Genomic DNA, 16,572 nt, shown 5'->3' on the forward strand with positions numbered 1-16,572 from the left:
GCCGCTCGCCTCGGGTCCACGCCGCCTCGCTAATATGTGCTGAACTCCTGTAACACGCCGTCGTCTTCAATTAATACGACAGACGTGCTCATTTTGTTCACAAACGGGAGGAAAAATGACAAAAGGCGAACAGCGCTTGTCAAAGTTTGCTCGTTTGGTCGCAAACTGAGTCACGTGTAATCATCTATGTTCGCTTACACATGTACGCCAAACAAGAAAAATAATGTTCAATTCCAGTGATTCTCAAAGTGTTATATGGGTAACAGTAGCGGTACGTGGCCTCCCTCTTGTGGTTTGCAAAAGAATAACTTCCTAAGTAAAGTTCAGTTGTGTTTAACTTTTACGTGAACTTTTATACATTTGCATTTAATCTTTAAGAACTGTTTGTTTAAAAAATATATTTGGGTGCAATAGTTATTGAATGCAGCCCTATGGGGGGGCACAAGCCAGTGCAAAATGTAGGCCGGTCTCAAGCCCGGATAAATGCAGAGGGTTGCGTCAGGAAGGGCCTCCGGCTTCAAACTTTGCCAAACAAATATGAGCGTTCATCCAAAGAATTCCATACCGGATCGGTCGTGGCAGAACAGCGGTGAGGCGTGCTGTCGGTGTGACAGACGAATTTAAGGTGGAGGTGGGACTGCATCAGGGATCAGCCCTGAGCCCCTTCCTGTTTGCAGTGGTGATGGATAGGCTGACAGATGAGGTTAGACTGGAATCCCCGTGGACCGTGATGTTTGCAGATGACATTGTGATCTGCAGTGAAAGCAGGGAGCAGCTGGAGGAACAGTTGGAAAGATGGAGGCATGCACTGGAAAGCAGAGGAATGAAGATATGTGCATGAATGGTGGGGGAAGAGGGAGGCTACAGGGAGAAGAGATAGCAAGGGTGGAGGACTTGAAATGCTTGGGGTCAACCGTCCAGAGCAATGGTCAGTGCGGTCAGGAAGTGCAGATACGGGTCCAAGCAGGTTGGAACGGCTGGAGGAAGGTGTCAGGTGTGTTATGTGAAAGAAGAGTCTCTGCTAGGATGAAGGGCAAAGTTTATAAAACAGTGGTGAGGCCAGCCATGATGTACGGATTAGAGACAGTGGCACTGAAGAGACGACAGGAATTAAGAGCTGGAGGTGTTGAGATTCTCTCTCGGAGTGACCAGATTGGAGAAATTCAGAAATGAGCTCATCAGAGGGACAGCCGAGGTTCGAAGTTTACGAGACAAAGTTAGAGAGAGCAGACTTCGATGGTTTGGACACATCCAGAGGAGAAATAGTGAGTATATTGGTCGATGGGTGATGAGGATGGAGCTGCCAGGCAAGACCGGAGAGAAGGTTGATGGGTGTCGTGAGGGAAGACATGAGCGCAGTTGGTGTTCGAGAGGAGGATGCAGGAGATAGGCTCACATGGGAAAGGATGACGCCCTGTGGCGACCCCCAAAGGAAAAGAAGAAGGGTGCAATAGTTATTTAACTATTTATTTAATAGTTATTTATTTTATGTGCAATACATTTTAATCAAATCATTATTTAAGTAGTTATGCTGTATGTACATTCATGTGTATCTGTATTTTTGTGGCAATTACAGTATGTGCATGCAATATGTACAATGGTGCCTTGAGTTACGAGTTTGATCTGTTCCGTGATCATGCTTTTAACTCAAAACACTCATGTCTTAAATCATCTCTACCCATTGAAATGTATGGAAATGCCACTAATTTGTTCCAGCCTCCCAAAAAAAACATTTACTAACATTTTCGAGTAATTTTTGTTTTTTAAGAAGAAAAATAGCACTCTATAATACAGTGGACACACGCTATTTGCGGGGGATATGGACTGGGCCTGACCGCGAATAGCAAAAATCTGCGAATAATTGACAACCATTATAATTACATTGAAAGAAAAAAAAAATTAACCCCCAAAAATAAACCACCAAGAGTGAAATTGGGGTTGCTTCCCTGTGTGCCCCATGCCATAAAAATGAAAGACTGGAAAAAAATTGGGAAAGAAAAGTCCCAACTGTGAATATGCGGGGGGTTGACTGTCTTGTACTTTATAGAAACGTAGTAATAACAGAAACAGAATGAAAATATGCGGCGCCACCTGGTGCGCGCGACTTGCCCACCTGGAGGCAGTATAAACCAGTCATACAGACAAACAAAGAAGAGTTTCACTCCACAATAAAAGTGATGTGCTTCTTTTAAGTCCGCAATGCTTTATTGTCTTTGATTTGTGTTTAGTTTGGCAGTAAACTTGAAGTGCTCTGGGAGTGGCAATAACCAGCTTGACGCCTCCTTTTTGAGGAAAAAAAAAGCTTGTTGTGAGCTGACTTCACTACTTTATTGTATTTCGTCGTGGTTTTTTTTGGTACTGTATGTTCAAAATTAAAAGTTCAATAAATTACTGGGGATTACTGTGGATCTATTTGCGCATACCCTTGTAGCTAAAGGATGCATGATTGGGGCTCGATGGTGCGCCGTCCCCTCCACTGAGGTTGCCTTGGGGGAGGTAACGATGCATGCGTTGCGCTGCGCAGTGAAAGCTAAAGCAGGTCAAGTGAACACCGCCGCTGTCCTGTGGGACGGGGCGGTGGACTTTATTCATTCTATATTCTTCTAGAAGTCCCCCTTCGTGCGGGGGGCGGGGCCGCTCTCCCGCCTCCGGCTGCAGGTGGCGTCTGCGTTCAATATTAAAGACTTCGCACATGCCGCCGGATCCCACCGGACACCCTGCGCCACCATCAGTCCAGTGTAAATAACAGGAAGTGGCAACGCATCAATTGTTAAGCATGCGAGGGGGAAAAAAAAATCCATGAAGTCGATGCCGACGCCGCTCCCGGAGGGTCTTGAGGGTTGTCGCTCCGCCAGCCCGAGTTGTTTTGAATCAGCGCTCACGTCGTGACGGGTTCATCCAGTGATTAGCGACAGGTGGTAAAATGCCACAAGGGGTTGTTTGTAGCACAGAGTTGAAAGTTGGATGACTTGGATGGGACTTGGCAGCGATATTTTCAATAATGCAAATGTTCCAAGTGTTCTCAACTGGACAGGATGCAATCTTGTCTGCCATCTTGGAAAAAACAAAACAACAACAACAAATACAGTGGAACCTCGGTTCACAAATGTAATCCGTTCCCTGATGCCATTCCCAAACCGAAAGGTTCCTGAACCCAGGTAATGCTTCACTTTTAAACAAATGGAAATGCCCCAAAACAAAGTTATATACACACTTATAGAGTTGTCTTGAGTTGCAATCCCGTCGGGCGGCCAATGTTTTGCTTGGAATTGAGAGCAAAAATTTGAGATACGAGTGCTGTATAGTGAAATGAACTCCATGAGCAGCAGTTTGCAGATGGTGAACAATTCTTCAAAAAAGAGGCTTGACGTTTACTGTCAAACTAACCATAAAACCAAGGGAATTACACATTGTGTGTTTGAAAGAACCGCATTATTTTCCTTTACATTACATTACAATGTATGTAGACAGAAAATATAACAATACTCACAGGCATAAATTCTTTATCCTGTGTGAAAAATGACGAAGCATGCATGGCGGCTTACTGAGGAGCTGAGACAACTCCATGTACAAGACCCAATTCAAATGAAGTTGGGACATTGAGTAGAACGTCAATTGAAACAGAATACAATGATTTGCAAATCCTTTTAGAATGATTTCAAAATTAGAATGTTCTCATCGATTAACGTTATTTTTTGCGTGCGCAAATATTCTCATTTTTAATTTGCTGTCGGCAACCCGTTCCAACAAAAGCTGTGACATTCTGTATTCTGTTTTGATTTACGTTTGGCACAACATCCCAACTTCATTGGAATTGTGTTTCATTTACCTGTATGGCTGTATTACACTGCCCCCTGGTGGCCAAGGTGCGCAAACCGCAAAGAGCAGCCACATCGTAAATATTCTGAGCGTGGGGATGTTAATTCATCAGAAAAAAACATACAAACTCCAATTTTGATGTATGATTTTCCACATACAAGAATTTACGAAACCTCCAACTATTTTACTTGGTGCCCTATCGGCATCCTGCATCGTACCGTATCCCATAAAAACTGTAAAGGTCAAGTGTCAAGAATATAAAAACTCCACTTTTGGTCTATATCAACCTTTCATGATATATCAGCCTCTATAATACTTGGTAGTACCCCGTGAAACTGAAAAAGTCAACCGTCAGGAAACTTTTGAGTTGACTACCCGAGCCTCACCGTAGATCACAACTATGTTGGTAATTTTTAATTAATTGGATTTGACCTGGTATCATTTCTGCATCGTGCACTATACCGTATCAGGTTAAACTGCAAAAGTTGAGTATCAGAAAACTGATTCTTCCAACCGGCCTCACCGTAAGTGATACCCGCGTCGTACATTTTTGGAGTGTGAGAATGCGTCAGGAAAAATGGCAAACTTTAGTTATTTTGTGTGATTTGATATCTACGAGAATTTAGGAAATCTCCAGTTTCGGTACCGTGTCTGCATCCTGTACCCCGTGAAAGCGTCAGGAACCTCTTGAGGATACCGCCTCAGCCTCTGCCGTAAAAACTCTGATGTCGTCAATTTCCCGAGCCTGTCGGCGCGAGGATGTTAATTTGTCGGCAAGGAGGCTGGCAAACATCTGCAGCAGCCAATAATAACCGCAAAAAAAAAGGACCAAAAAAACCAGCAGTCAATGGAGGGAATGCGCACGTGAATTAGCTTCTTTGCCTGACAAGCAGCTCATTGCTTTTCCCATCATGCATCTGATCGGTCATTGAGAAACACAAATAAGTCAAGTCGACCATCTGCTTGTTAGCGGTAAATATAAAAGTGGCTGTTTGGAAATAAACAATAAAACGAGTGTGACAGGCCGGAGAGCACCTGAACGGAAAATGTAATATTTGATGTCGTTTAAAGCGGATTTCTGTCAACTCCTAAACAAAGCTTGTCTTTAATTTATTATATACACACAAACAACAATACTCGTGTTGTCCTCATTTTCTAAATCAATAATCAGCCCAGCATGCTTCATTAGCAGTGACCAATCACAGGCGTGCTGGGGGAATCTCGTCTTACAACAGGAGCCTTTGCGAAGACATAAACCATCTGCTACTTGTAGGAAGGGGAGGGGGGGGAATCAAATTAATCCCATCTTATCATGCATTCAGATTTTAAAGCAATTAAAGATGTTCTCCTTCCCGTCTAATCGCAGATGCCGCGACGAGGCAAAAACTCGGCAGGTGAACTTTGCGGGACTTGGAAAGTTTACAAGTTTTCGCACACTCCAGCGAGCCGTTAGTGGGTACGACGGCGACGCTGGCAGCCGCCGCGTATTTTCTTATTAAGCATTTCATCACCGCCCAAAACCCCGAGATTTCCCTCAATAGGGGTCTCAAACTCACAAAAATCGCGGCGGTGCCAAATCATTTCGTGCCTAATGTCTTTTTTAATATAACAAATAAGTGGCTGCCAAATAAGCGCTTTTAAAAATGAAGAAAGAGGAATAAATGAACGCAGATTCATACAATGTTGAAATGACTTTAATTAAGATCAGGGACTGCTGACCTCCCATAATGCTAATTTCACATTGAAATGTGTTGTTTTGGTAACCTCAAAGGATGTATACCGATTTATGGCGACACAAATCTAGGGTTTGCCTCCTTGTACATTTGAATAGCAACAGCCTGTGTCATCTGAACCTACAAGAAAACATCCGTACCTCAAAAGTACAACAATCTACCCTTGTGTGCTGTGTGTCTAGGGTTGACTATTGGATTCCCAACAGTGGGAGTCTCTTTGTGTCCCCTGAGGTACAGCAATCTACCCTCTTGTAAGAGTGGAATGAAATTTGTGTCTACTATGGTACAACAACCTACCTTGATGTCATGCACACTTGAGACCGACTGTTGGCCTCCCAATGGTGGAAGTCTGTTGGTGTCCCTTGAAGTACAACAATTTATCCTATTGTAATGTATGCTTAGGGCTCTAAGAGTGGGATTCAATTTCTGTCCACCAAGGTACAACAATCTACCCTGCTCTCCTGTATGCTCAGGACTGCGTGTTAGACTGCAAGTATTTGTGTCAAATACAAACTACTCTACAGTACTGTATGCTTAGGGCTGAAAATTAGACTCCAAAGAGCGGGAGTCCATGTGTCCCTCAAAGTACAACAACCTACCATGCTGTGCTGTACTGTACGCTAAGGGCTACAAGAGTGGGAATCAACTTTTTTTTTCCCCTGAAGGTACAACAATTTATTCTGTTATACTTTAAGGTTAGTGCTGAATATTGCAACCCAATAACAGGAGTCTATTTGTTTCCCTGAGTCAGGATGCAACAGTCTACCCTATTGCGCTGTATGCATAGGGTTGACTATAAGACTCCAAGAGTGGAAGTCTAACAGTGGACTCGAGGAGTATTTGTGTTCCGCGAGGTACAAGAGTTTTCCATGTTGTATTGAATGCTTTGGACTGACTATTGGACTCCGAGAGTGGAAGTCCGTTCATGTCCGTCAAGATACAACAATCAACCCTATTGTGCTGTACACTTAAGGCAGACTTTTGGACTCCAAGAGTAAAAGTCTATCCGTGTCCACAAGGTATAACAATCTAACCTGTTTAATTTCTGGGTTGACTATTTGACTCCAACAGTAGGAGTCTATGGTTTGTCCCTTGAGGTACAACAATCTACCCTGTTGTACTGTAAGCTAAGGGCCTCTATTGATGAGAGCATACATTGCCATATTGATATTTTGTCCCATCCTTAATAGATCATTGAATATGGCAATCTCCCGAATTTGGCATCAGAATCTACAATCTGAATCAAAAGTTGATCAATTTGTCATTGGGGAAAAAAATGAAAACCTTCATTGGAATTGATACTTTTTGAAAAAATATGCTAGCAATGAGCAAACACAAGCAAACCCAGAGCCTTAGGCCTTGGCGGAGGCAACTCTCTTTTGTTGGACCAGTAGCCGCGATGATGAGCCATTCAGATCAACATAAAGAATTTTGAATTGCGTTCTGTTTGGTGTGCTTATTGTAATTATCAGTGTTGTATTACTAGTTATGCGCTCCCTCCCCAGCTTAATTTCCATGTGCACTCATTTGTGGTCCCCCGTGAAATTCTCTAGGTACCCCCTGCGCACCCCCCGCACCGCCCGGTACCGGCGGCCCAAGCCAAGAGCGCAATGAGCTCATTGTTACGCTCCGACTGCTGCTCTCCATTTCAGAGCTATCAACAGCTGTCGATCGCAGAGATGTCCTGGACCCTGTCCACCAATCAGGGGCCTCATCATGGAGGGAGGGGGGGGGGGGGGGGGGGGGTGGTGGTACCAAAACAAATGGCAGGTGCAGCAAACCAATCACGACTCCACTTGACAATAAAAGTTAGGTCAGAAGAGCAGCCGTGTGTGACGTTGCTCAAAATGCCTGAGAACAATCTTGTAAAATAAGGTAGAAAAGCTCATTTAGGTTGTACTTACTGCCTAAATCCAATCTATTTATTTCAAAGTTTATTATGTATTTTCACCCTATTTGTCTTGCTGAAATGAGCCCGTTTTGAGGGGGCGGTCCTGTCTCGTAACACCGCCCCCATATAGCGCTAGGCCAATGTTATGCACAGCTTGTTACCATGACGAGCACCCGCAAAGACAATCAAAGCATTTCCACTTGTGGGGGCAGCACTTCATACACTACACTCTGTGTATGTGGTGCATGGCCATATCACCAAACGCAAATACAGTGGTTCCCTGACTTGCTCATTTTTTGAGTTACTGCGTTTTTTTTTTTCGCTTTGTCTATATTGCAAATAATTGACATTCAAGTGAGCTTCAGGCATTCCACTGCTAGATTATGGCCCTGTAGTTCACAAAGTGTGAAAGTACATGTAACTGTTGGGTTTACTCCCACTCGAAGTTTATTGTAAAACTAAATGTTAAACAGAGAATTACACATTGTGTATGTAACCAAAGCACATAACTTCTTCTGAAAGTCTGCTAGTTGAATGCTAACACATAATGAGGAACGCCATAGACAGGCTAACAGAACTAGCTTCGTTATCGTGGTCGTTCTAAACCTTTAAGCTACTCATATTTGAACACAAACGGTGCAGAAACAAATACATAAGGAGCATATAACAACAATCACAGGCAAATACTCCTTTTACTCAACAAAAAACAACCAATATTAAGTGCAGCTTGGTTGCGGCACCTTTTTAAGTTGGAAATGCAACATGGCAAGAGTTCACGACAGCAAGTTTCAAAGGATGAGCTGTGCATGCTTAGCTTTTTCTTTGGCTTTTTTTTTGCGTGTCATGTTTGCGTTTCCTTAATCGCAAAGTCACCTCGTTTCACTTTTCTACATTCAAGTTAAGGCAGACCGTTTAGTGTTTTCGTTTTATGATGCACAGCTGTTAACTTATTTTTTGACCTTTGTTAAGAATGTTAAAAAATTGTCCCGCGACCCTTGTGAGGATAAGGGGCTCAGAAAATGGATGGATGGATGGATGGATGGATGATATCCAATGCAAATTTTTGGGGGGAAATTGTAATGATTCCCATTGTTCCAACTCTTACTGTTGGTCTTGTCTGCATCATTCATTTCCTCAAAAGAAGACAAACTATTGACGTTGTACTTTCCTCAAAAGATGTAACCTTGTTCTACATTTTGATTTATGTAGTTTTTATTTTCTTGTATACATGTTGTTTATTTGAAAATCATTTATTGAAGAATTTATTGTTAGCATTTTGCAGTTTTGTTTGTTTGTTCTTTTTTACACAAAAGAAAAGTACTTTTTTATGACTTAGGTGAAAGGAGAGAGTTTTCCGGAAAGAAAAAGGGGATTCGTCACATCAGCATTGGTTTCTGCCTGTACTTCGTTTGAGGATGCAAAAATGGCCTCCCACAGTTGCTGTTTGGAAGTATGCATACTTCTAACCACCCTTAAAAATCTTTAAAGGATGTGCTTCAGGTTCTCAATAGGGTTGAGGTCAGGGAATAATGATGGCCAAACCATGAGAACTTGTCACGTGAGCGTCGGGTAATATGAATAATTGAATGTGTTTTTCAGGTTTCACATTATTTTGAAACCGAGATTGATGTAGTTTTGCTGTGTCCAAGGTCCGCATCCGGTTCATGCTACTTGCTAACCTGGTAACCTCAAACAGCTGGTACAGCAAGTCTGGCTGACATGTTTGCAGTCAATAAATCATCTGTCCTTCCTACGCTGTCCCGCCTCTCGTCCTTATATACTGTAGTGACATTAACAGTTAAACAACAAAGCGACTCACTGGATGTGAGCGTGAAATATTGAAAGGGCAAAATCATCTCCGCGGTCCTGAATGTATTAATATAGATGCTCCGAGTGCATTGTGGGAACTACGAGAGGCAATTTTGCCTTCATCAAAGTAGTTACAAATGACATAATTTGTGTTTTTACAGCGTAATTCATTTTCCTTAAAAGATGATAAACTATTGATGTTGCACTTGTTGTTCCTCAAAAGAAAACGTGAGAAATTATAGAACAGTTCTCACCTCGGGTTTGCTCTCAGCTATGGCAAACTCGTTTCACCTGACTCCTCTTTGCTTGTTCGATTCATTGTTGAGTTTCATTTGAGTTCATTACTACCAGTTTGAATGGACAAAATATATTAAATATGTATTTGATTTTATTGTATACATTATTTTATTTGAAAAAGAAGACAAACTATGTGGCACTTTCCTAAAAAGAAAAGATTTAAGATGTTTATAATGACCGTAACATCTACACTAATTTTAGTGACCTCGTCTTTAGCGTTTTGCATTATATGTTAGCATTAAGCTAGTGGACTTTGGGTTGACGAAATTACATAGTTTCATGCTCTTTTGTTGACTGTGCCGTTTGTATGTATTGATGCTCTTTGTTTGTTAAATTAGCAGATGTTTGAAGATTTATATTCTCTATAATTACTGTAAAATCAATGCTAATTTCTGTTAGCCCATCTATGGCATGTATAATCATCCAGAAATGCTGGGGCCACGCTGTCTTCATTGAACTAATCAAAATGGCCGTCGTCGATGTTTTTGTTTGTTTGTTTGTTTTGTATATGAGTAAAACACAGGTTGTACTTTTATTTTAATCACATTCAAATTTTATACGTTGCTACCAGTGGTATTGCTTTCTTCAATTGTGATAAAGTTATGAGATATTTTGAGTTGTTATTAAAAATGGTGCTATAGTACATGAATGCTAATTTCCATTACCCCATCACATGATATATATTCGCATTAAACAAGCGTACTTTCATGAGATGAACTAATATGGTTTGATTGAACAGTTTGATGCTTAACTCTACAACGTGTAATTGTCTTCTGTCGTGTGCTCCATTTGTATGCATTGCCGCTCCGTGTCCATGAAAGTAGCATTTAGAGTTATAATTACGATAACATCTATGTAAATTTTAGTCAGCGTGTCAATGGTATTGAATATTAGCATTAAGCCAGTGCACTCATTTTATCTAAATATATTTATATATATATATATATATATATATATATATATATATAAATGGTGAATGTGGACATGAAAAAATTAATTCACTTTGAAATTCCTGTTCGTAGTGGTTCACTTCATGACAGGTGGTCTAATAGTGTCTCAGGACCTGAAGTGGGCGATCAACATCAACTCCTAGCAGAGGATGTGCTTCCTGCGGCTTCTGAGGAAGCACGGCCTTCCACAGGAGGCAGTTCTACACCAATCAGTCCTGTGTTCTTCCATCGCAGTCTGGTTTGGTGCTGCTACAAAAAAGGACAAACTCCGACTGCAAAACTGCTGAAAAGATTGTCGGTACCCTCCTACCCACCCTTGAGCACTTGCACGCTGCCGGAACTAAGACAAGAGCGTGCAAAATCCTCTCGGGCCCTCCACGTCCCGGTCACCGGCTCTTCCGGCTCCTTCCCTCGGGTAGGCGCTACCGATCAATGCAAACTAGAACTAGCAGACATTCCAACAGCTTCTTCCCTCTTGCCATCAACTTCGTAAACAGCTAACTTACAATTCCATTGCAAAATGCTGCCAATTTTTTGACTCGAGTTTCTTGTCACATTTCTGTCGGGCCAATGATACATTACTCGTGCACTCACTGTAGTAGTCTCGCCACGCTGCACTATTTGCATAGCTGTTGTTGACCAATACTGGCCACTCATGCCAGAGTAGCATCTGCATCACTTGCACACTGACTGAGGAGTATCTGCAACATTTGCACAATCGACATTGTCCCAGATTACCGCACTACTAGTCACTTCAAACTGCAAACATTCCTTGAAGTCTCGGCGCCCTTTGCGCAATGGTCATTGCGCCGGACTTTTGCTAAATTAGTCATCCGAACCGCTCTCATTGCTAGAGGACAATGCATCTTTTTGCACAATTGTTAAAAAAAAATTGTACCGGCATTACCAGATAACTAGCAACCCTTTATTGCTCAGTGACTGTTTTTTTTTGTCAATGTCTTTCTGTCTCCAAAGTGTTCTCTGTCAATTGACTGTCTGTTGTCGTACTAGAGCGGCTCCAACTACCGGAGGCAAATTCCTTGTGTGTTTTTTGACATACTTGGCAAAATCAAGATGATTCTGATGCCCGATGATGAGTGTCCGCAACGCTACGCATAAATGATGCTTTCTCAAATGCACACATGTAAACAAACACTCACACACACGCACACAGATGTTCCCCTCAAGGCCCATCAATTCCTGCGTGTGGCAGCATCCACTGAACTCCAAACAAGGGTGGGACTCGGGGGCGGGACATTAGGAAGACGAGCCGCCGCCCGGCAGCCCCTCGCCCCCTGGCGCAGGCCGCCCCGCGTGCGCCCCGGGTCATCTGTATTCTGTCCGCGTTACGGCAATATTGATATTGGCAGGCAGGCGGCTGATATTGGCTATGTAATGACGCAATTAAAACCGCAGCCATTTTACTATTATTGGCAAGAATGTACGCCTCCCTCGGCCCACCTCCTCCTCCTCCTCCTCCTCCTCCTCCTCTCCAAATATGATTTGGAAGAGAGAGGCGTGAGTTTTCCACAGAGAACTCGTAATAACCGGGATTCGTCTTTTCGCATCAGCGTCGGGTTCGTCTGCCAGTGCAGTTTATTAGAGGCGAGATGTGAACATTGAGCAAAGATTCTTCACCTCACAACAAAAAAGGGAAACATTCAGCTATGTGTGTTGGACTTTCCTAAAAAGAAAAGATTTCAAATAGAAATATGATTAGGTGTTGTGCGATACCAGTGTTGTATTCGTCTTTCAATGCACTTCATTCTAGTCATTGTCATTTTATCATTAGTTTCCCCCACTTTGCTAAAAAAAAAAAAAAACTATAACATGATATTTGATTCATATGATATTTATTTAGCCATTGGTTATAGCTCAGAATTTTTTTTTTTAAGATGTCATACATGACCATACTTTTCATTTATATAATCTCAGGTTGTGTCAGCATGAGGTTTGACTATCAGTGCCGTTTCAGAGGCAAGTATTAAACCTTTAGATACAATAAAAGAACAACACACATTTAGTGATGATGCTATTTCCTAAAAAGAAAATGAACAAAATTGTTGTATAAGTGTCATTTTCATCTGTCAAAGCGGTTTATTGAAGGCGCGCGTCAACTTTGAGCAAGTTACAAGAAGGCAAATTTTTATGTTGCACTTTCCTAAAAAGAAAAGATTGAAGACATTTTAAATATCACGTTATTTAAATGTCCTTTTCCTCTGTCAATGCAGATTATCAGAGGCGAGTAAACCTTTCGCAAAGAAAAAAGAAGATCAATTATTGATGTTAAACTTTCCATCAAAGAAAAGAAAATGATATAAATGATGAAATAATGGGTTATGTCAGCGCCGGGTGCATTTTTCAAAGCAGTTTATTCGAGGCATCGAGTCAACTTTCAGCAAAACTCCTCGTTGCGGTAATTCACCTTGCAACAAAAAGCATCCAACCGCGTCCTCCGCTTTCCTAAAGGCACTCCAGTTGAGAATCAAATCTGTAACGAGGCACAAATGTTTTTCTTATCCATTACTGAAGTCGTCGGCATGCAGGCCGGAGCCGCGATGACGGAAAAATGCAAATGAGGGTTGGTAATCTCTCTTTTTACGCTCAGGTTATATACCTTGCAAATAAAAGCTTTCTTTTGCCAGCCATATGTTTCTCCTTTGTTGCGCGAAGGCGACCCAGGTTGGAGGGGCGGGAGGGTGTTCGGTGGATTGGGGGTGCGACGGCTTCTTGTCACTTATGTTTCTGATTAGCGCCGTGATTTATGCCGCCATCGCTCAAAATTTGCCACAGCAAACGCGAAAATGAATTGTGACTGGGCCAGATGCGAGCAATAAAAGCAGATTCCCGTCGTAATCTGGGGTACTTAGTTTATACGGAGCTAATATAACACGTGCGCCGATGTGGCAAAGTCGCTGCTTTTTTATTTCAAAAATGCCACCGTAAACGATGGGGAATAAATTGTGTGTGAGAATGCACTTCATCAATTGGGAACCATTTGAGAGGTGACAAACCTGGTGGAGATCACCGGGATTAATTGCTTCAGAGGTGGACTTTACCTTGCTTTCATAAAAGAAATCAATCAACTACAAAGAAAAGAATTCCGCTGCTATAATGTATATTAATAAATAGCGGGTTGCAGCTATGACTGTCAGTGCGGTTTATCGGAAGGGAGAAGTCAACTTTTAGAAAAGGTAAAAGACAAATTGTTGATGTTGCACTTTCCTAAAAAGAAGACAAAATGTATCGGGTTCCATAAGTGGGCCTGTGATGCCATCTCAGACGCTTTTTGTGACGGAAGGCTAACCAAATCAACTTCACTTGACTTGTCATTTGGGACTGTGCAGTTTAATAGAGGGAAAGTAAAAAAAAAAGAGGACAAATTGCTGATGTTGTACTTTCATAAAAAGAAGACAATCTACCACTGTTTTACATTCCTTTAAAAAAAAATATTCAAGATGTCATACATTATTAAATATTTGGTTATAAGCCTTGGATTTGTCTGTCACCGGAGGTTATTAGAGGTGGGGCGAGTCAACTTTTAGCAAAGATATAAGACAACAAATTAGGATGTTCCACTTTCCTATAAAGAAAAGATTTGTGATATTACATATGATTAAATATTGGCTGATATAAATGTCATTTTCCTCTGTCAATGGAATTTATCAGAGGAGAGGCGAGGTACCTTTTGTGCAAAGAGAAACGATGACAAATTATTGATGTTGACGATTAAATATGTGGTTATATCATTATTGGGTTCATGTGCGATTGCACCTTGTTAGTGCCGAGGAGTCAAAAAAAAAAAAAAAGCAGCTTCCCGTCGCAATCGGGGAGATGTATCTTATACGGAGCTAGTATAATCGTTTTCTTGAAAAAAAACGATGGGGAATAAATTGTGTTTTGATGTTGCATTTGATGAATTAGGAACAATTTGGTAGGCTGACTTATCTACAAGACAAACCTGGTGGAGATCACGGGGATTTAATTGCTTCAGAGGTGCGCGACGCCGCTCCCCTTCCCATCCTGCCGCCTGAACAATGATTAATCACCCTTTAAGTGTCCTCACGAGGCTGCCGGGCCGCCGCTTGCCAAGCCCGGGCCGGGGCCTCATCCGCCTCAATCCGGTGGCGGCGGTCCGGCGGGTGGGCTGCCAGCTAGCAACCCGGGCAACCTGTCCTCGTTCGTTATCAGATTACGGAAAGTGTCAGGGAGCGGACGCTCGGGAGCAGCGCTGTTGTTCCTCGCTGATCCCCGACCGCCCCGACATCATACCTCCGTCCCCCTCCTGCTCCTTTTCCTCCTCCTCCTCCGCCTCCCCACCCACCTCAGCTGCCGCTCGCTACAAACCCATCATCCCTTTCCAGCCTTGTGGTTGCCTGCCAGCATCGGACCAGATCACACGGTGCCAATTTGTATTTGCCCAACTTTTTACTCTTTTACAAACATTAACAAAAGACTTTCAGAGATGATTTTAAAACACACAAAGAATTAACCCCAAAACTGGTTTATTAAAGCTATAAATAGGAGGGACAAGTTTGGTTGTGGAGCACAATTGGTACACAAGGCAATTCCAAGTGCATCAAATTACAAGGCAGATCAAATCCCCTCCCCTCAGTTACGTGTACTGTAGATCTGAGTGTTATCTGCATTGTTGTGGGAGGACACTTGATAACTGGCCTAATGGAAGCGTGTACAGATTGATAGTACAGATAGGGGTCCCAGGATTGACCCCTGAGGAACCCTACAGGTCTTAGCCATTTAGTCTTAGACACAATTACCGTCCGTCCGTCCGTCCGTCCATCAGTTTTCTTCAGCAGCTTTAGCATTGTAGTCTTCTTTCCCCAGTTCTCACGGGGTATTCTGAGGCGTTCCCAGGCCGGCCAGGGACATAGTCTCTCCAGTGTTTCCTGGGTCGTCCCGAGGGCCTTCTTCCGGTCGTTCATGGCCGAAACACCTCACCACGGAGGCCTCCATGAGACATCTTAACCAGATGCATCAGCCACCTCATCTGGCTCCTCTGGATACGGAGGAGCAGTGGCTTGACTCCGAGTCCCTCCCGTGTGACTGAGATTCTCTATCTCTAAGGGAGAGCACGGACACCCTGCAGAGGAAACTCATTTCGCCCGCCTGTATTCGTGATTTTTTTTGGTATCCTTTGGTCGTGACGCACAGCTCGTGACCGTACGTGAGGGTCGGAATGGAGATCGACCGGTAAATCGAGAGCTTACAGCAATACTAAATGTTGTACTTGCATAAATGTTTGAAAACAATGCAACTCTTGGCTATTGGACTTAAAAGTTAAACTGAACTGTACTTAAGAAATGTATTGTGCTGAATATTAAAAAAAATACAAAAAATTCTAGCCACTGTAACGTTAAATGTAATTCATTAATTCTTCGCTTACCACAAGAATAACTGAAAAGTACAAATGCTCTTTCTTCTTCAGGCCACAGGCCGCTAACAAATGGATGGCTGGCTGGACTTTGGGACATCCCTGTCTCAGATGTTCAACGGCTAAATGGCTGATGAAGAGGCATCAGGAGAAGGTATTTAATAAGGTGAAAAGGAAATGTTCCCAAAGAGGATTGTTTTGCTTGAGGGGAGTCGATAAATCATTTAGGCACGACTCGAGGACACAGACTGTGGTCAGTAGGCAAAAAAGAGGTCATCTCGTCAATATTTCACCACACATCAATGCAGGAAACGCCGGCTGCTCCCCCGTTGTTACGATCGTATCCGTAGCCGCGCCGTACCGCCGACACATTAAGATGCGTTGCCTGCCTCCCGTTTGCATCGCGGGCTAAGTGAGGCGTGAAAGTGTACGCAGCGGCAAACGACAACTCGCGCTGATGTTCCGACTTCACGGGGGGGGGGGGGGGGGTCTCTCGGGGGCTTCGTGCTCTCTTCTTCAATGAGAACTTGAACTGTGTAACTAACACAGGACAAAGCTATACTTGCTTTTAATAAACCCAGTACAGACAACCTCGGGAAATGAGGTTTCATCTGTCATGCCTATATCTATCTATCTAAATATCTATCTATCTATCTATCTATCTATCTATCTATCTATCTA

General features: G+C 42.7%; 1 long non-coding RNA gene across 1 annotated transcript in view; it reads left to right on the forward strand.

The window, feature by feature from the left end:
- LOC133479684 (uncharacterized) overlaps positions 1 to 16,340 on the forward strand; it is a 33,564-nt gene extending 17,224 nt beyond the window's left edge. The window contains exon 3 of the long non-coding RNA XR_009789040.1: positions 15,946 to 16,340. This is a non-coding gene — a long non-coding RNA (uncharacterized LOC133479684). The remainder of the gene's footprint in view (positions 1 to 15,945) is intronic.
- Positions 16,341 to 16,572: the final 232 nt, after the last annotated feature.

Source organism: Phyllopteryx taeniolatus, chromosome 6, assembly GCF_024500385.1.
Source record: "Phyllopteryx taeniolatus isolate TA_2022b chromosome 6, UOR_Ptae_1.2, whole genome shotgun sequence".
In the NCBI taxonomy this organism is placed as follows: Eukaryota; Metazoa; Chordata; class Actinopteri; order Syngnathiformes; family Syngnathidae; genus Phyllopteryx; species Phyllopteryx taeniolatus.